At 39.7% G+C, this 17,924-nt stretch overlaps 1 protein-coding gene and 1 non-coding gene across 16 annotated transcripts in view; one reads left to right on the forward strand and one right to left on the reverse strand.

The window, feature by feature from the left end:
• STAU2 (staufen double-stranded RNA binding protein 2) overlaps window positions 1-17,924 on the reverse strand; it is a 315,973-nt gene that overhangs the window by 110,424 nt on the left and 187,625 nt on the right. The window lies entirely within an intron of this gene.
• TRNAS-GGA (transfer RNA serine (anticodon GGA)) lies at window positions 10,482-10,553 on the forward strand. The gene has a single exon. It is a non-coding gene; the product is annotated as a tRNA-Ser (tRNA).

The raw sequence follows: 17,924 nt of genomic DNA on the forward strand, positions 1-17,924 counted from the left end.
GTTCCTAGATTGTTCAGAGTTTTTAATCAGAAATGGGTGTTGGTTAAGCTAAATAAAAATGACTCACACCTTTGAGTTTTACTCTTTAAATAAAAGGAAAGAAATGGGTGTTGGATTTTGTCAAATGTTTTTTGTCTAGAGATTATCATGTGGTTTTTCTCCTTTATTGATATGAACAGCAACTGATTTTCAAGGCTGATGTTAAATCAACCTTGATAATTGTGTTTAGTCCTTTTATATGTTGCTTGATGTTGTCAAACAATTTATGAGGCTCTGTTAAATTTTTTTATTCCTTTTTTTGTTATTCAGACTAGATTATTTCTTTTGAACTATCTTGAAGCCTATGGACTCTTTTTTTCTGCCATCTCAAATCTGTTATTGAAACCAATCCCTTTACTAAATTTTTCATTTCAGCAATTACTTTTTACCTCTAGAATTTCTATTTTTTTTAAAAAATCTCTTTATTGAGAATCTCTATTTGTTGAGTCATTATCACTATGTTTTCCTTTAATTCTTTCAGCATGGTTTCCTTCACTTCCTGGAACATATTTATTACTGCAGCTTTGAAGTCTGTCTGCTGAGTCCAACATCTAGGCCCACAGCTTTTTTCCAAGGAATACTGGTTACCTTTTCCTTTCTTTGTATATCTTGTAATTTTTAATTGAAAACTAGAAATTTAGATAATACATTCTAGTTACTCTGGGTTTTAATGTTTCTCTCCGGGACTGTTGCTGTGGTTTTCTTGTTTATTAATTTGCCTAGATTAAATCTGTGGACTCCATTTCCCTCACAGCATGTGCCTGCTTGTGTCTCTTCTCAGTTTTTTAAAAAATTATTTTCCTTTTTTATTTTTAAACCCAGTCTCCTAGGGGTAACCCTTGTGTCTATACAGCTTAGCGGCAGTCAATGACTGGACAGTGGTTGTACTTAAACACCCTAAGCCAACAAAGCTTCTACTCTCTGACAATGAATCTGTGTTTGGGTTGGGGATTACATTCAAAGATCAGGCAGGTCTCAGGTCTACCTTGGCTCTACTTGCTGCCAGGCCCTCTGACATTTCCTCTGCAGGGATATGTAGATGAATCAGGGACGTACACTCAGCCAGGGATGCGTAGATAGCATGAGCCCTCTCTGGTCTCTCCTGCATGCATATGAAGTCTTTTGATCAGCTGTGTTGAGTTTACTGAAGCCCCTTATCACTGTATCATTTTCTAAGTCTCTCTAACAAATTTCTGGCTAGTGTATTGGTCAAAGACTATAAGCTCAGTTTCACTGAGCTGCTAGCTAGCTTTTCCTGTTGGTTTGCTACCAAGATACTTACTGTTATTCACAATGCCACTGGCATGGGTTTTTCACATTCCACTTAAATCAAGTAAGGCCACTCCTCCAGTGAAACTGCTGATTTCCATGGCTGCTTTGCCTTGGCAGAACTAATGTGTGGGCTGAGCCTAGAGGTGGGGAAAGAGATCAGCTCCAGGCAAGAACACCGAAGAATTCTATCCTTCTCATCTGAAGTTCAGTACTTTTTCCATCAGTAAATATTTCTCAATTCGGTGAATGCCTCTGACCCATTTCCAAGTCCTAAAGTTGATGTTTTTGACAATTCAGTCCAGGTTTATTACTGTTTTTTTGGAAGATTTGCTCAGCTCTCACTATGCCATATTGGTAGCCTGCCTTAAATGTTATTTTTAATTGCTGTTTCTTTCCACTGTACTCAGCTGGTCACCAAGGTCTGCTGATTCTTTCTCTACAATGCTGTATTTAGTCACACCCATCAAGGTAATTAGCACCCATTCATTCTTGAATTACAACGACAGAAGTGTTCATCACAGTCAATTCTGCATCTGGCTAATAGAATAACCTTACAGGCACCAGTATAATAATATCCCTTGCTTCTGACTGAAGTGTGCTTCTTTGATGCAAAGAACATATAATTCATACTGCTCAATCTAGCTGTCAAGAACTTACTCAACAGTCTTGATCTTATGGAGCATTTATTCCTGGAGCTTCCACCAAGTTGAGTTTTTCTTCACCCACGTATTCCTCGCCAATTTCCATGCTTCTGCTTTCCTTCATGTTGTTTTCCCTATATGGAAAGCCCTTATAATTTGTCTTTCACTTCATAGTCCATCAACTCTTAAAAGAAGCTTAATCAGGTAAATTCTGCTCTTGATCATTTCCATAAGCTACAGTCAAACTTCAAAATTCATATATATATATATGGATAGATAGGTATATGGATTTTTAAAACATTTCTTGACACTAAATCATGTCGCTTTGCAATCAATCCTCAACTGTTTCTGCATATGTGTTGTTGTTTCTCCAACTTTTTACCTTTTAAATACTTTATTTTTTGGAGGAGTTTTAAATTCACAGCAAAATGGAGCACAGAGAGCTCTCATATACCCTGTCTCTAACTTTTAACTGCACTCAATTTGAGGGCTTTCCTTATTTACAAAATATGAAATACTTCTTTAGCATCTAGTACAGTGGTAGAGTACCAGATGCTAAAGAATAATTTCCTACTTTGTTGCAAAAGAGTTGGGACACAACTTGGTGACTAAACAACAGTGGTGGAAACACAGCTGGTGCTCAGTACATGACAGCTGAATGTTATACTAAAATGCCTTCTGATTTCCCATGGACATTTTCAAAAATCTTTCAAGAAAAATGATCATGTTAGGGTATCTCCCCCACCTTCCTACTCCTTTGAAGAACTTAACTCTTGCAAATATCTCTGAAAGCAGAGAAATATTAAAAGTATTTAATAATTAGTGTGGTACAGATACCAACCAAAAGAAACAACAAAAAAGAGACCTGAAAACTCTTGCTGGCCCCAAAAATGCTCGATTAGATTGTGGGGAGACCCCAGAGGTCCTAGACATGAGGCTATGATGACAGGGCTGAAACATGGAGCAGAAACTATCGGCCAAGTGGCCTGAAAGTATTTAGATACTTTAACTCTTGGTACAACTATATCAGGAAGTAAAGACTAAATATCAGTTCTGCCAGTAAGTAAACTGGTAATCTGGATGTTATAATGAATATAGACTATATTATCCATAAGATGGACTTCTATTGATCATGAACAGTTTTGGATTTGGACCGCAACATGAGAACAGCAAGTCTCTGAAATGCACAATGCAGACAAGAATAGGAAAGGGTCAGAAGCCAATGTCAAGGGTCAGTTAGGAGGTACAAGATCAGAGTACAAAAGGACTAGCAGGCCAAGACAAACATGGCAGACCCTATGTACGTAACCAGGAGTCAGAGTTCAAGGTAAGGCAGGCTCAGCCAGGCAGAGAGTAAAGACACTGGGTAAAGATCGTGATGAACAGTTGTCTAGGAAGCAGAAATGTGTAAGCAACAAGGAGACTGGCAGCCAGACAACTCTGTCCCTGAGCTGGAGATTCTCTTACTACGTGCTTCCTACTAGGGTTTCATCCCTCCTGTGGCTCAGACTGTAAAGAATCTTCTTGCAATGCAGGAGACCCAGGTTCGATCCCTGAGTCGGGAAGATTCCCTGGGAAGAGGGAATGGCTTCCTACTATGGCAAGAAGCTATGCAAAAGCAGGTGCTACCTGCATATGAGGTTAGGTGAGCCAGCTACAAAGCCTATCAGTTGACAGTCTGTTAGAGTGAGAAATGCTATAGGTGTGGGTCTTGCTAGACTGATGATGCTTCTTACCAAAGGTACCAGGTTTGCTGGTAGCACATTACTGTACAGGCTATGAAGGGCAACAGAGACATTTTAAAGTAACTATGTCGGCCCTTATTGTTTAATTTCAAACCCATTAAACATTTGGGGGTTTAAAAACTGTCTTTACATTCCTCCCATCAGAGGATGCGAAAAAAAAAAAAACAAAAACCAATGAACCAAAGAGTATTTTAAAAATATGTGGAGAGACATTAGCTATCAACTTAGAAACAAAGAGAGCAGGTCAAATAACTGTTAGTGATGACAGAATAAAATTGAGAATTAGGAAAAATAACCAGTGACTTGCCTGTTTAAAAACGAGTTTTGGAAATGGGGAGAGGCGTGACTTAATTGAAGGTGCATTGCTAAGAGAGAGAAAGTGACTGTTTTTCAGTTTTAAATAGTGTAATAAATCATACACAACACCATAATTTGAGTTTACGAGGAACGTAATACTCTTTAGGTTATAAAAGTGACCTCTAGTGGGCAATAATGCTCTCAAATTTGTGACCGAGGGAACTATATTCTATTGATCGTCACTTTAAAAAGGTCTATATAGGCAACAGTTCTCCATTATAACTTTCATATCCATTTAGCCAATTATACACATGCGGTATTTACTGACTCAATAATGTATCTGGTTATAACTCACCAGTAAGAACTGTTAACAGAAAGATTTTTAGGATATTTTTCCAACAATCTTCAAATCAACATGAAACATCTAGCCCTAGGAAAAGTTGGAATATTAAATTCCTACTTAAATAATTTGAAACTAGAATACTGAACTGAAAATTAACGAACCTATTGAAATGGAATATGTATACAGGTCCAAAACAGAACAAAACTTATTAGGGAAAAATTTTAGGCAACACCTTTTGAACTCTTATTTGTCTCCTATGAGATCATAAACATGAAATTATCTTCAAAGAGATAAGTCTGTTGTGAAACACTGAGCTACAGGTAAGGTGAGGTACAGAGCAAATAACCACATTGAAATATATTTTTCCTTGGTGCAACTGGAAAAAGTCATGTTTTGTAAAACTTAAAATTTCACACTCTCTGTTAATGAAAACAGTTGTTATTCATCACTATAGGGAGCTTCCCAGGTGGTCCTAGTGGTAAAGAACCTGCTTGTCAGTGCGGGAGACTTAAGAGATGTGGGTTTGATCCCTGGGTCACGAAGATCTCCTGGAGGAGGGGGGCATGGCAACCCACTCCAGTATTCTTGCCTGGAGAATTTCATGGACAGAGGAGCCTGGTGGGCTAAAGTCCATGTGGTCGCTAAGAGTAGGATACAACTTAAGTAACTCAGCATGCTTCCACCATTTCAAGAAAAAAAGAGAAGGAAAACAATAAGGTAAATTCGCGGGTTTTGACTATAGTCCAAAATTATTTTATGGGTTAAGTTCATAAGTCACTTGTGTGTCCAATATGAGGATATATATAACCTCTTGGAAACGTGGTCATGATGTACTAAGCATAAATAAAATTGAGTCAGTTATAAAATGTGTGGGCTTCCCTTGTGGTTCAGCTGTTAAAGAATCTGCCTGCAATGCGGGAGACCTGGGTTCGATCCCTGGGTTGGGAAGATTCCCTGGAGAAGGGACAGGCTACCCACTTCAGAATTCTGGCCTGGAGAAGGCCGTGGACTATACAGACCGCGGGGTTGCAGAGAGTCAGACACGACTGAGCGACTTTCACATGCTATAAAATGTATAATATTCAATCTTCCCACTACCTTCCCCTGTAGCTGTTGATTCTGGAAACTGGTTATATATTTGAAATGAAGAGACAAAAGATCATTACGGAATCAACAGAATATTCTCTATTACTTAAAACCTACACACAAAACTCAGTTAAGAAGCATTTCTAAATGGGATTTCAAAAAATGACACAAAAGTAACCTTTTGCTATCAGTAAACTTTCTTTCAAGGCTTCAGTGAATACTGATGAATAAAGATAATTATTTTTCCCTTAGTGAATTAAACTGCTTTCTATTGTAAATAAATCCAAAATTCACAACCAAATCTAACTGTATTATAGGCAACAATTTCAGTAAAATGACACCTTTCTGAAAGAAAATGAACTCTGAATGACCATGTTTAGAGTAACATTTGACACAAAATTCAAAAAGTGCATGCCTGATGTTTCTTCCTTCTAGTTCGGGGATTAGATCAACAAACTCTATAAAGGAGAGGACAGTAAGTATTTCAGGTGTTGTAGGCAAAAGGTCTCTGTTGTAATTACTCGTTTCTGTTGTTGTAGTGAAAGTGGTCATAGACAATGCCTGAACACGTAGGCACGGCTGTATTCCAATAAAACTTATCAACATTAGAATTCTATGTAGTTTTCTTATCTCATGAAATGTGTGTACAAATGTGTTAGTCGCTCAGTCGTGTTTCTTTGTGACCCCATGCACGGTAGCCCGCCGAGCTCCTCTGTCCATGAAATTCTCCAGGCAAGAATACTGGAGTTGGTAACCATTTCTTTCTCCAGGGGATCTTTCCAACCCAAGGATTGAACCTGTGTCTTCTGCATTGCAGGTGGATTCTTTACCATCTGAGTCACCAGGGAAGCCCCCATCTCATGAAATATTAATCTTCTTTTGATTTTTTCCCCCCAAATTTCAAAGTCTAAAAGTCATTCTCAGTTCAGCTGGTAGGCTGGACTTGGCCCATGGGCTGTAGTTTCCTGATTCCCGTTCTAGTCCATTAAGTAATAACTACCCAGTGATAAGAAGCTTTGCCTGGTAACCTTCCCTCCTGAAAGGTTTTTTTGAAGATATGACTGAATATGTAACTATGGGTGGTGATGGATGTTTACTAAACTTGTGGCAATCTTTTCACAATATGTACATATATCCACCAAAAACGAATACGATGTTATATTTCAATTATATCTCAATTTAGAAACAAACAGCTGAAAAACAAAACCAGAAGGAAGTTGTGGACACAGCGAGGAAAGGGGAGGGGGGATGGACTGACAGAGCGACGCTGACACGCACGCACAGCCCCGTGTAAACAGAGGGCTGGCGGGGAGCGGCTGAAGAGCACACGGAGCTCAGTTTGGCGCTCTGTGCCGACCCAGAGGGGTGGGACTGGGTAAGCAGGAGAAAGGCTCAAGACAGACAGGATACATGTATACCTATCGCTGATTTACGCTGATGTGAGCAGAAACCAACACAACACTGTAAAACAATTACCCTCCAGTTAAAAAGAAATAAACAAAATTTAGAAAGGAAGGGAAAAACACAAAAATGCTATTCGAACTACTGGACTAATTACTGACATACAAAACGTAAAGAAAAAACATATGGGACTTTTACACTGCAAATGAAAAGCCAACAGAACAAATTTTATTCTTATAATCACAGGGCAAGTTTCAGATAAAAGAAATATCTTAAAATACAAAAACAACAAATATGAAAGCACTTTCCCAAAACAAACATTAAGACTGATGTGTCTCTTTAGTATCTCTCTCAGCATCCTATTTCATAAAAAATAAACAAAAATCAAGTTTCGTGTTGAATTTTGGCAGCTCCAGAACCTCCTAGAAGCTGCCAATGGCAGTGTTTATACCTTCTCTTTCAAAACTCTATGGCCCTCAGCACTGTGGTTTGACAGCTGAGCAAGTGAAAAAGTGAAGTTCAAAACTTATACTGAGTCCATGTAATACAAAGACTGCCACAACTCTATTGCAGCTATGTCTAGGACAATGCAGTGAGGCCTGCTGTCACATAATGTCAGTCTTTAAGTGTCCTGTATAGTAATACAAAGCCCTATTTGTCTTGGGAAATTGTGGCTCAAACCTCTGAAGTCCATGCTTCTTTATATTCAGAGGGATGCACTCCTCCATGACACTATTCAGTGAATATTGACTTAAATGGCACCTGTACTAGTTGTGTCCAACTCTATGTGACCCATGGACTATAGCCCGCCCAGCTCCTCTGTCTATAGGATTCTCCAGGCAAGAACACTGGAGGGGGTTGCCGTTTTCTTCCCCAGGAGATCTTTCTGACCCAGGGATCGACCTGTGTCTCCTGCACTGGCAGGCGGATTCTTTACCGCTGGGCCACCTGAGAAGCCTTACCGATGTGTAGATTACATTGTGAAATGTTAGAACCAGAAAGCAGTGTTGGAACTTGAAAAAAGGAATCTAGACACTGAGAGGATGTACTCAGGTTAGAGAAATTCAAAGCTACAAATAGATCAGTAAAGAAATTAATGGAGATCTATGATGGATTCCCAAAGACAGTTACATGTATTCAGATTATTTAGATACTTTGAGGTCACATTTGGAGGGCCTCAAGATGCTTTCATAAAATACATACCTATAAAGCCACCACCAGAGGAAACAACCTGGGCCAAACATTCTATTTCTCTCATCAGTTGTATCAAATGAATCCTACCAAATCCAAGTCATTCTAAATTTTCTCAGAAATTCATTTCCATGCTATAAATATGGATTGAGTGCCTCCTAACTGGGCTTCCCGGTGGCTCAGTGGTAAAGAGTCTGCCTGCAATGCAGCAGCCTCAAGAGATTTGGGTTTGATCCCTGGCTGAGGAAGATCCCCTGGAGGAGAAAATGGCTGCCCACTCCAGTATTCTTGCCTGGAGAATCCCATGGGCAGAGGAGCCTGGTGGGCTTCCCTGGTGGCTCAGACAGTAAAGAATTTGCCTGCCAATGCGGGAGACCCAGGTTCGAACCCTGGGCTGGGAAGATCCCCTGGAGAAGGGAATGGCTATCCACTCCAGTATTCTTGCCTGGAGAATTTCATGGACAGTGGAGCCTGCTGGGCTACAGTCCATGGGGCCACAAAGAGTTGGACATGACTGAGCAACTAACACTATCAGTTTTATCACGCCAGAGCAAAGTCACAGAGAATACTCAGGCAAAGAAGACACCACCCTGGACCTCAGTGCTCAGTGGGGTAGACTAATACAGAAAAAAATAACGGGAAAATCATTTCATCAATGTAACGGTGGGATGATGTAAAAAGTAGGTTTTGTTTCTCCAAAGAAGCTATACAGATGGCAAACACACAAGGAAAAAATGTTCAATATTTCTCATCACTAGAGAAATGCAAATCAGAACCACAGTGATATATTACCTCAGACTGGTCAGAATGGCCATCATCAAAAAATCTATAAACAATAAATGCTGGAGAGGATGTGGAGAAAAGGGAACCCTCTTGCACTATTGGTGGGAATATAAATGGATACAACCACTATGGAGAAAAGTATGGAGATTTCTTTAAAAACTAGGAATAAAACTACCACGTGACTGAGCAATCCCACTACTGGGCATATACCCTGAGAAAATCACAACTGAAAAAGACAATGTACCCACAATGTTCACTGCAGCACTATTTCCAATAGCCAGGACATGGAAGCAACCTAGATATCCATCAACGGATAAATGGATAAAGAAGTTGTGGTACATATATACAATGGAATATTACTCGGACATAAAAAGGAATGTATTTGAGGCAGTTCTAGTGAGGTGGATGAACTTAAAGTATGCTATACAGAATGAAATAAATCAGAAAGAGAAAAACAAATTATATTAACACATATATAACAGAATCTATAAAAATGGTACTGATGAACCTATTTGTAGGGCAGGAACAGAGATGTAGACACAAAGAACAGACTTTTGTACACAGTGGCAGAAGGAGTGAAAGTGAAGTCACTCAGTTGTGTCTGACTCTTCGCGACCCCATAGGCTGTAGCCTACCATGCTCCTCCATCCGTGGGATTCTCTAGGCAAGAATACTGGAGTGGGTTGCCATTTTCTTCTCCAGGAGATCTTCCCAACACAGGGACTGAACCTGGGTCTCCTGCATTGCAGGCAGACGCTTTACCATCTGAGCCACCAGGGAAGCGGCAGAAGGAGAGGGGGGGACAAACTGAGAGAGTAGCATTGAAACATATACATGGCCACTGCCGCTGCTGCTAAGTCGCATCAGTTGTGTCTGACCCTGTACGACCCCATAGACGGCAGCCCACCAGGCTCCCCCGTCCCTGGGATTCTCTAGGCAAAAACACTGGAGTGGGCTGCCATTTCCTTCTCCAATGCAGGAAAGTGAAAAGTGAAAGTGAAGTCGCTCAGTCGTGTCCGACTCTTAGCGACCCCATTGCCTGCAGCCTACCAGGCTGCTCCATCCATGAGATTTTCCAGGCAAGAGTACTGGAGTGGGGTGCCATTGCCTTCTCCGAACATATACATTACCAGATATGAAACAGATAGCGAGTGGGAAACTGCTGTATGAAACAGGGAAGTGATTATCCTCCAGTTAAAAGTGTTCAAAAAAAGTAGATTTGGGGAAGGCTTATTGACTGGAGTGACATGTTGGCTGGATCTGATGGACATAACAAAATCTCTCTTATAAGCAAGGAGCAAATGGGCCCAGTGGAGGAAACTGTGCAAAGACAGACAGATACAAGAGAGCAAGAGATGTGAGAAGAAACATTCCAAGGCATAAAGTGTGAGTACAAGTTAGGCACATGGAGAACGGTCAAGGGTGAGACTGGAGACACAGGCAAGGACCGCGTGACAGTGCCCTTGGAGTTCATCCTTTCTAACACACTGAGCACCTGAAAGAGGCTAGTCCAAAATGGGATGTGTAAAAAAATATGAGCTATCTCAATAATTTAAAAAGTTGATTACAAGTCAAAGTGATAATTTAGATATATTGGGTTAAATAAAATATTATGAAGATTAAACTTATCAGTTTCTTTTTAGTTTTTAAGTGGGTCTACTAGAAAAAAAAAAATTGTAGGACTCCCTGGTGGCTCAGAGGTTAAAGCATCTGCCTGGAATGCAGGAGACCTGGGTTCGATCCCTGGATGGGGAAGATCCCCTGGAGAAGGAAATGGCAACCCACTCCAGTACCCTTGCCTGGAAAATCCCATGGAGGGAGGAGCCTGGTAGGCTACAGTCCATGGGGTCGCAAAGAGTCAGACACGACTGAGCTAGAAAATTGTAAATTATTTATGTGGCATTTTATCCCTCATGTAATAGTCCTTGTGGTTGATTCCTCAATAACCCTTTCATCTCAAGCATTTAAACTAGTAGGGATCTCTTTTCTCCTGCCAGTGACTAGTTTAGATGTGGGCAGCTCCAGGCCTGAGCTGGGAAGGAAAGATGGCAGGAGGAGTTCCAGCTACAGATATCTTTGCCCCAGAAAGGAGACAGATGGAGACCAGAACTCATTTTTTTTTCCCTAAGATGTGGCTATATAACCAGTGACACAGAGAACCACTGCGGCCATCTTTCCATGACCCAGGGGATAAAGCAGAGGATGGCAGAGTTTATAAATGAAGTAAAACCCAAACCCCTTGTTGATATCATTGAGCAGCTTTATCAACCAACCTTGGAGTTCACCCTTCCTCTGAACTTCCTGTTATGTGAGATAACAAGATTTTTTATTATTTAAGCCAAAATGAGTCAGTTTTTCTGTTAGTTGTGGCCAAAAGCATCTTTGCTAATACACTCCATTAGACTAAAGGGCAAGGAAGTATATGTATTTTCATTTAGGACTCTAGCACTATGAAATTCTGTACATAGCCTATAATCTACAGTGTGATAGTATTGATCGGTGGGATAGCATATACTTAGATAGTATGTGTCAAGTACTTTTCTTAAATTTTACATTACTATACAACTGTAAGGCATTATGACACAATTACTCAAGTGAGTGTGAGAGTGTGAAAGTCGCTCAGTCGTGTCCGACTCTTTGGGACCCCCACGCATTATACAGTCCATGAAACTCTCCAGGCCAGAATAATGGAGTGGGTAGCCTTTCCCCTCTCCAGGGCATCGTCCCAACCATGGATTCTTTACCAACTGGGCTATCAGGGAAGCCCCAATTACTCAGAGAGACCTGTAATTAGTCAGAAAAAGAACAGACCTGTAATTAGTCAGAAAAAGAACTATGAACAGGATTTAATCAAAAGTAGAAGAAAATACTCCTAAGATTTGTAAATTCTCAGTTTAATGGTTGCCCTTTCGTTGAGAAGTCTGCCTTGAATTCTAGTCAAAGCACACGTATCGAGAACAACTACACTTGATTTTACTAACCTGGACATAAACCCTTAAAGGCAATATGGCAAGTGAAACAAGTAAGCAATGGTACAGTCTCTACCTCATCAAGTTGTCCGAAGAATTAAAGAATCTAAGTCGGGTCTAGCACAGTATCTAGTGCACGGTAAACACATTATATATAAATCTGGTTATTGTTCAAACTAGTGGTAACCCATGGGGAGCAGGAAGGGAGGAGAGGCAAGCTGGGGGTAAGGGATGAGGAGGTACTAACTATTATACATAAAATAAATAAGCTAAAAGGATATATAGTATAAAACAGAGAATATAGCTAAATGTTTCATAAAAACAATAAATGGAGTATAACCTTTAAAAATCGTGAATCACTATGTTGTACACTTGAAACCACACCTCAGTTTTTTAAAAAAAGAAAATAAATTTGGCTTGTGTTCTTTTTCTTTTGTAAAATCATTGATTTCTAAGATTCTAAGTAATGTGTTAAACATGCATTGTCATTTGCTCTGCAAGGTAATCTCAGTGATAATGACTAGAGGTCAGTTTACAGCAAATACAAGCAGACAGGTTACACTTCATTGGGTAGTTAGTGCTTCATTAGGTGGTTGATTTATTAACTCATTCTTTTAGTTATACAAAGCAGGTGAGTTTCAGAGCTAATCTGAAAAAATTAAGGTAGGCAGTGGTAACACTGTTAACCAGAAATTAAGCTACAGTATTTTGACTAATCTTGCTTACCCAGTATTTGTGAAATTGGTGAGATTAATAATGAGTCTGAATGAAAATGAATAAAAAGAAAATATACAGACAAGTAAGGAAGTTTATGATTTTGAGGCTGCGACAGAAGGTGACTGACATAATTCAAAGAGACAGAGAGGGAGAAGCACTCAGTAACATCTTGGAATGATATACAAAGATGCAAAAGGGTATCAGGCCAGGAGAGAAGACAGACAGCATCTTCTGAGTTATACCAAGACAGGATATTCCAAAAATCTTTCTGCAGTATTATTTTTGCTTTTACTAATATATAGTCTACAATAGAAATTTAATTTCCAAATAGGATATTCTGAAAAATACTGACCAAAATCCTCACTAGCTCAATCTTAACAAATAAGTGTTTTTTTTTAATTCGACTTATGAATAAGGATGATGGTCCTTGAAATCACCATATGATCTATAAATTTTAAATTCTGCAAGATGACTGGCCCAGAGAGGACTGTAATAAGTTACCTAGCTTATTATAATGGAGAAGGCAATGGCAAACCACTCCAGTACTCTTGCCTGGAAACTCCCATGGGTGGAAGAGCCTGGTAAGCTGCAGTCCATGGGGTCACTAAGAGTTGGACACAACTGAGCGACTTCACTTTCACTTTTCACTCTTCCGCATTGGAGAAGGAACTGTCAGCCCACTCCAGTGTTCTTGCCTGGAGAATCCCAGGGACAGGGGAGCCTGGTGGGCTGCCATCTCTGGGGTCACACAGAGTTGGACACGACTGAAGCAGCAGCAGCAGCAGCAGCAGCTTATTATAAGGACTGTTAAAGCAGTTTATCTTTGGATGCTCCAGTATCTAGTGCAGGATTCCAACACAGTTGTTAACAAATGTTTCTAAAACAAAACTCAACACCTATAAATTTAAACTATATTTATATTCTGGACAATTAAACATTCTGAACTAATGTGAATGTATAATATCACATTTCTTACAGTGAATAAGGCAAACACATGTAGAACATTCTCACTCAAACAGGTGGGGACCATCAGGCAGATTCCGCCCTGAATGAGAATTCAGAGTTCCCAAGTGGGAAACACTGGCCTACAGACCCTTTCCCTAAAGTCAGATAGGGGCAGGCTAAGACCAGTTTTCAGAGACTAATAATTATTCTAGGAGGCCTTAATCAACCACTGGTATTCAGAGGAGCTCTAACCCAAGCTATTAAACACAGCACGTTCCCAAGGTGGACCCAACACTCAAAGAACATAGGAAAGGGGATGACATCCTTCCACGTTTCCCTGGGATCAATACCACATGAGTAACTGATAAAATAATGAGTCTGAGGTTTTTTAAAGTTAGGTTTATTGAGGTGTACTCTGCATATAGTAAAATTTACCCCTTTGAGTGCACAGTCCTGTGAATTTGACAAATGTACACAGTCGTGTTTCTATCACTACAATCAAGATACAGCACATCTCAATCACCCCCCAAAACTCCATTAAGATATATGGTCAACCCCTCGCCATCCTCTGCAACAATCAATGTATTTTCTATCTCTATAGTTTTGCCTTTTCCAGAACATCACATATATCACATCTATAGAACGTAGTCTTTTGAGTCTAGTTTCTTTCATGTATTATGATGCAACTGGCCACAAGGCCAGTGAGACTGGGACAGAGTGAAAAGGAGAGTGGCAGGATTTGAAACTGGAGAGGTAGTGGGGCCACATCACGCAGGAACTTGGGAGGCCATAACCAAAGTTTTGGGTTTACAACAGGTGCGATGAGAAGCCAATGGAAGTTTTCGAGCAGCTGAGCAATATGATCTGAATATCTTAAAAATAATTTTGGTCAGCCAGTTGAGAGACTTATGTAGTGGTCTGGGTTAAAAATGCTAATGACTTAAACTAGAATGGTAACGCTGGAGGTGGTGAAAAGTGTTCGGATTGGAGATGTAATTTAGAGGAAGACAAGTTAGGACTGGATGTAGCACGTGAAGGGGAGAGAGGAGGCAAGGATGCTTCAAGGGGCGTGGCCTGAGCGACAAGGTAGATGGTCACTTACCAGGATGGACAGAAGTGAAAGGAGATAAAAGATAACAAGAGGGAAGAGCAGGTTTGTGATAGGGGAAAGGGAGAATTAAGAGTTTGGTACAATTGGATATCACTAGCATATAGATACTGAATCTCTTCCCTGACTATTTTCCATATCTATATTGACCTTGATAAAGAATTTCACTTACTGTCCCCCATCCTGTTACTCTTGGTACAGAGAGGGGAATGCACTGGTATACCACACATTCAGTTTCCACTTTACTGGGTTTCTAGAGTTACATTTATTTTTATTAAGGAGACAAGCTGTAAACTCTACTCGGTATTCTGTAATAACCTATGTGGGAATAGAATCTAAGAGCAGATATATGTATAACTGATTCATTTTTCTGCACAGTGGAAACTAATACAACATTATAAATCAACTAGACTACAATAGAACTTAATTTTTAAAAATGAGGTATCACAGTGAGCGAAGTCTGTACTAAGATACTTGATGATGCCGGCAGTGTCAATCTAAAACAAATACTTGGAGCTCCAACACCCAAAAAAGAAGGAGGAGGAGGAGAGCTGTAAAGGGTCAAGGCTAGAGACGTCTTCCATTTCTCACCCTCATCTTCTATATACATAAGAACAATCTGAGTTTCCTAGGAAGGACTGCTGCAAAATTTTACATACACTCTTTTTTTTTTCCCAAATACTTATTCTCTTGCTCAACTGCAGTGGTTCAGATGAATTAAGAATAGAAAACACTTACTAAATACTACTAATTTTTCTTGCTTTAAAGTACTTTCCTGCTGTCTAGTATTTACCAAAAAAAAATACAACACACAGAACAAAATAGGTGAAAAAGCATTCAGTGGCCCATCTTTTCACCTGATGAGTTGGAGCCTACGCTTTTGGTATGGTGAGGGGAGTAACTTTTGCTCAGACAGACCCTCGGTATGAGGAAATGGCAACACAATGCAGAAAAGCCAGAAGACGTGGAGCAGAGGTTTACTCGGTGTCTGCTCTCCTCTAGGAGCCCAATTACCCAAGCACAAGGCAGGGGCACTGATCACACCCCACCCCCACTTTGCACCTCTGAGGCCACCAAAGCAGAGTGCTTGATACACAGGATGGTCATTCTAGTCACAGCTCCATTTATGCATCTGTCTATCTGCCCATCCATTTGACGTATCTCCTAGAAATCTTTTTTTTTTTCCATCTTAAAATTTCATGTAAATTTGTCACTTGTAATGTAGTTGTATTTCCTTTAGTATAAAAATCTCTTTATTTACTTACCACTGAGTAACTAACATTCCAGATAAATGTAGAATAAGACCACTGTGTATAGTTGTGCAGGCTGTGCATGACACATCATGATCAGGAGGGCATTTGCACTGTAGTTTCTGTGGATTTGTCTATTATGACAATTTCCTATTGCATGCTTTTCAAGTGAGAGGTGTCTCTTTCTTTTTTTTTTTTTTCTAATTTGTAAAAATGCCTTATGGGCTAACTGTAGCCCTGCCACTTGGTATATATATCCACATATATGGACTTGGTACAAGCCTGAACCAGCCTCATTATTTGACTCTTGAGGAAGCCAAATTCCAGAGGTGAAGAGACAAGGTCCCACAGCTAGTTCACAGCAATGTTGGGTTTGATTCTGGTCTCCATTCCCAGTCCAATACTCAAGCTACCTCTACTAACAGTGAGCTGCTCTTCTCAAGTGTGTGGGTTCTGAGAATGCTTTTATTTATTTGCTTTGCCTAAGGAGAGACCTTTGCAGGATGGATATCTCATGCTGCTGCTGCCCTTTGTTTTTTTGGCATGAGTGAATATATAGAGATGGATAAGCAGCAGATAGACTTCTTGCAAATTATTCAGAGGGGTGAAAGAAGTGGAGTGTGTGCTCCATAAGAGCAGGAACCATGTCTACCATTCATACCTTGCCTCTGTGGCACCCAACATATAGCTCAGCTACAGCTTTATACAGGGAAATACAAAACATTCCATTTTCTAGGTCAGACCCTGTGCCTCTGAGCCCTGCTGCAGTCTCTTCTGCAGCTGGAGCTAACATCAGTGCTGAGCCCTGAGAAGCAACTGGAGAGACCTCTAAGCTGCTTCCCAGACTGGCATGCTATTATCTGTTAATAACTGGCTGGGCTCATTCAACCAAGACCACAAAGACTACTTAGAGCATTGTAAAATGGCAGCACTAGAATGAATCTTGCAACTCAACTAACTCAACTCCCTCACTTAGCATCCCTGGAAACAGAGTCCCAAAGAGACGACAGTATTCACCCAGGTGGCTGTAGCAGCTTATGTATGCTGTGGTTAGTAACTAACACTCAGATTAGTTATAATTCGATTATTGCTCCTTCCAAAACACAACAATGCCTTGTCACCAAGCAAATGATGACTGGAAATCCATAATGTCAGGGACATCATGAACTAGAAAGGTATGCCCTTAGGAATGTTTTTCTTAGGTCTTGTTTGGGCTAGACAATAAACCATGTATTTGAGAAGATAACACTATTATGCTCTTTTATTCTTTTCATGCAAGGATACTACTTAGAAAAGAAGAGTAAGGCAAGACTATTAGAAATTCTGCAATTTACGGAGAAAAGGATATGAAAGTGTGTTATGAATGTTCTGCATGAAAATGGTTAATTTAAAAAGCACAGCTGGTTAGTCATACAGTAAGCTCTATATGTCTATTTATTTTGACTCCAAACTAGAAATTCTATGACCTAGATCATTAGTTTAGTCTAATCTCATGATTATTTTAATTGAAAATTTGTATTATAAACAGGATGCATTCTCAAGCTGCTGTCTAAACAATCAAAGGCATTTGTCTTTTCAGAAAATACACTTTTCAGATTTTTAGCTTTATTTCAGAACTAAAACTTTTAAATGTAAAAACAACACTGGAACATCATTTTAATAATATCCCAAGCTATGAGAATAAATGGATGGTTGTAAAAGTTTACTCAGTTATTTTATATTCTGTAACATGAAACTCTCTTCAATAGAACTAAGTCATACGTATCTTAGTGAGTTTATCATAGTGAGATTCCAGTGTTATCTATATTGTGTTGCTGACCCTTCTTTCCATATGTAATTATTAAAAATAAAAATAACATAGGGCCATTACTTCTTCCTTATAAGAGAATTGTATATTTAATAATGCATCACAAACCAGAAGTCTAAAATAATCTACATCTCCTAAGATAGATACCAGGTTACCAACACATACACACACACACACAGAATTTTGATTTCTCAAAAGTCTAGTAAGTGGCCCTAGTGGCTGATATATTAGGGTAAGCAAAGCTGTATGTGTGCACATAGCTTCCACTTTGATGGTCTGGGATGTTTTAGCTGGGCCATAGCACAGCAAAATGGTAGTGGCACATTATAC

The sequence above is a fragment of the Budorcas taxicolor genome, chromosome 14 (assembly GCF_023091745.1).
Source record: "Budorcas taxicolor isolate Tak-1 chromosome 14, Takin1.1, whole genome shotgun sequence".
Taxonomy (NCBI): domain Eukaryota; kingdom Metazoa; phylum Chordata; class Mammalia; order Artiodactyla; family Bovidae; genus Budorcas; species Budorcas taxicolor.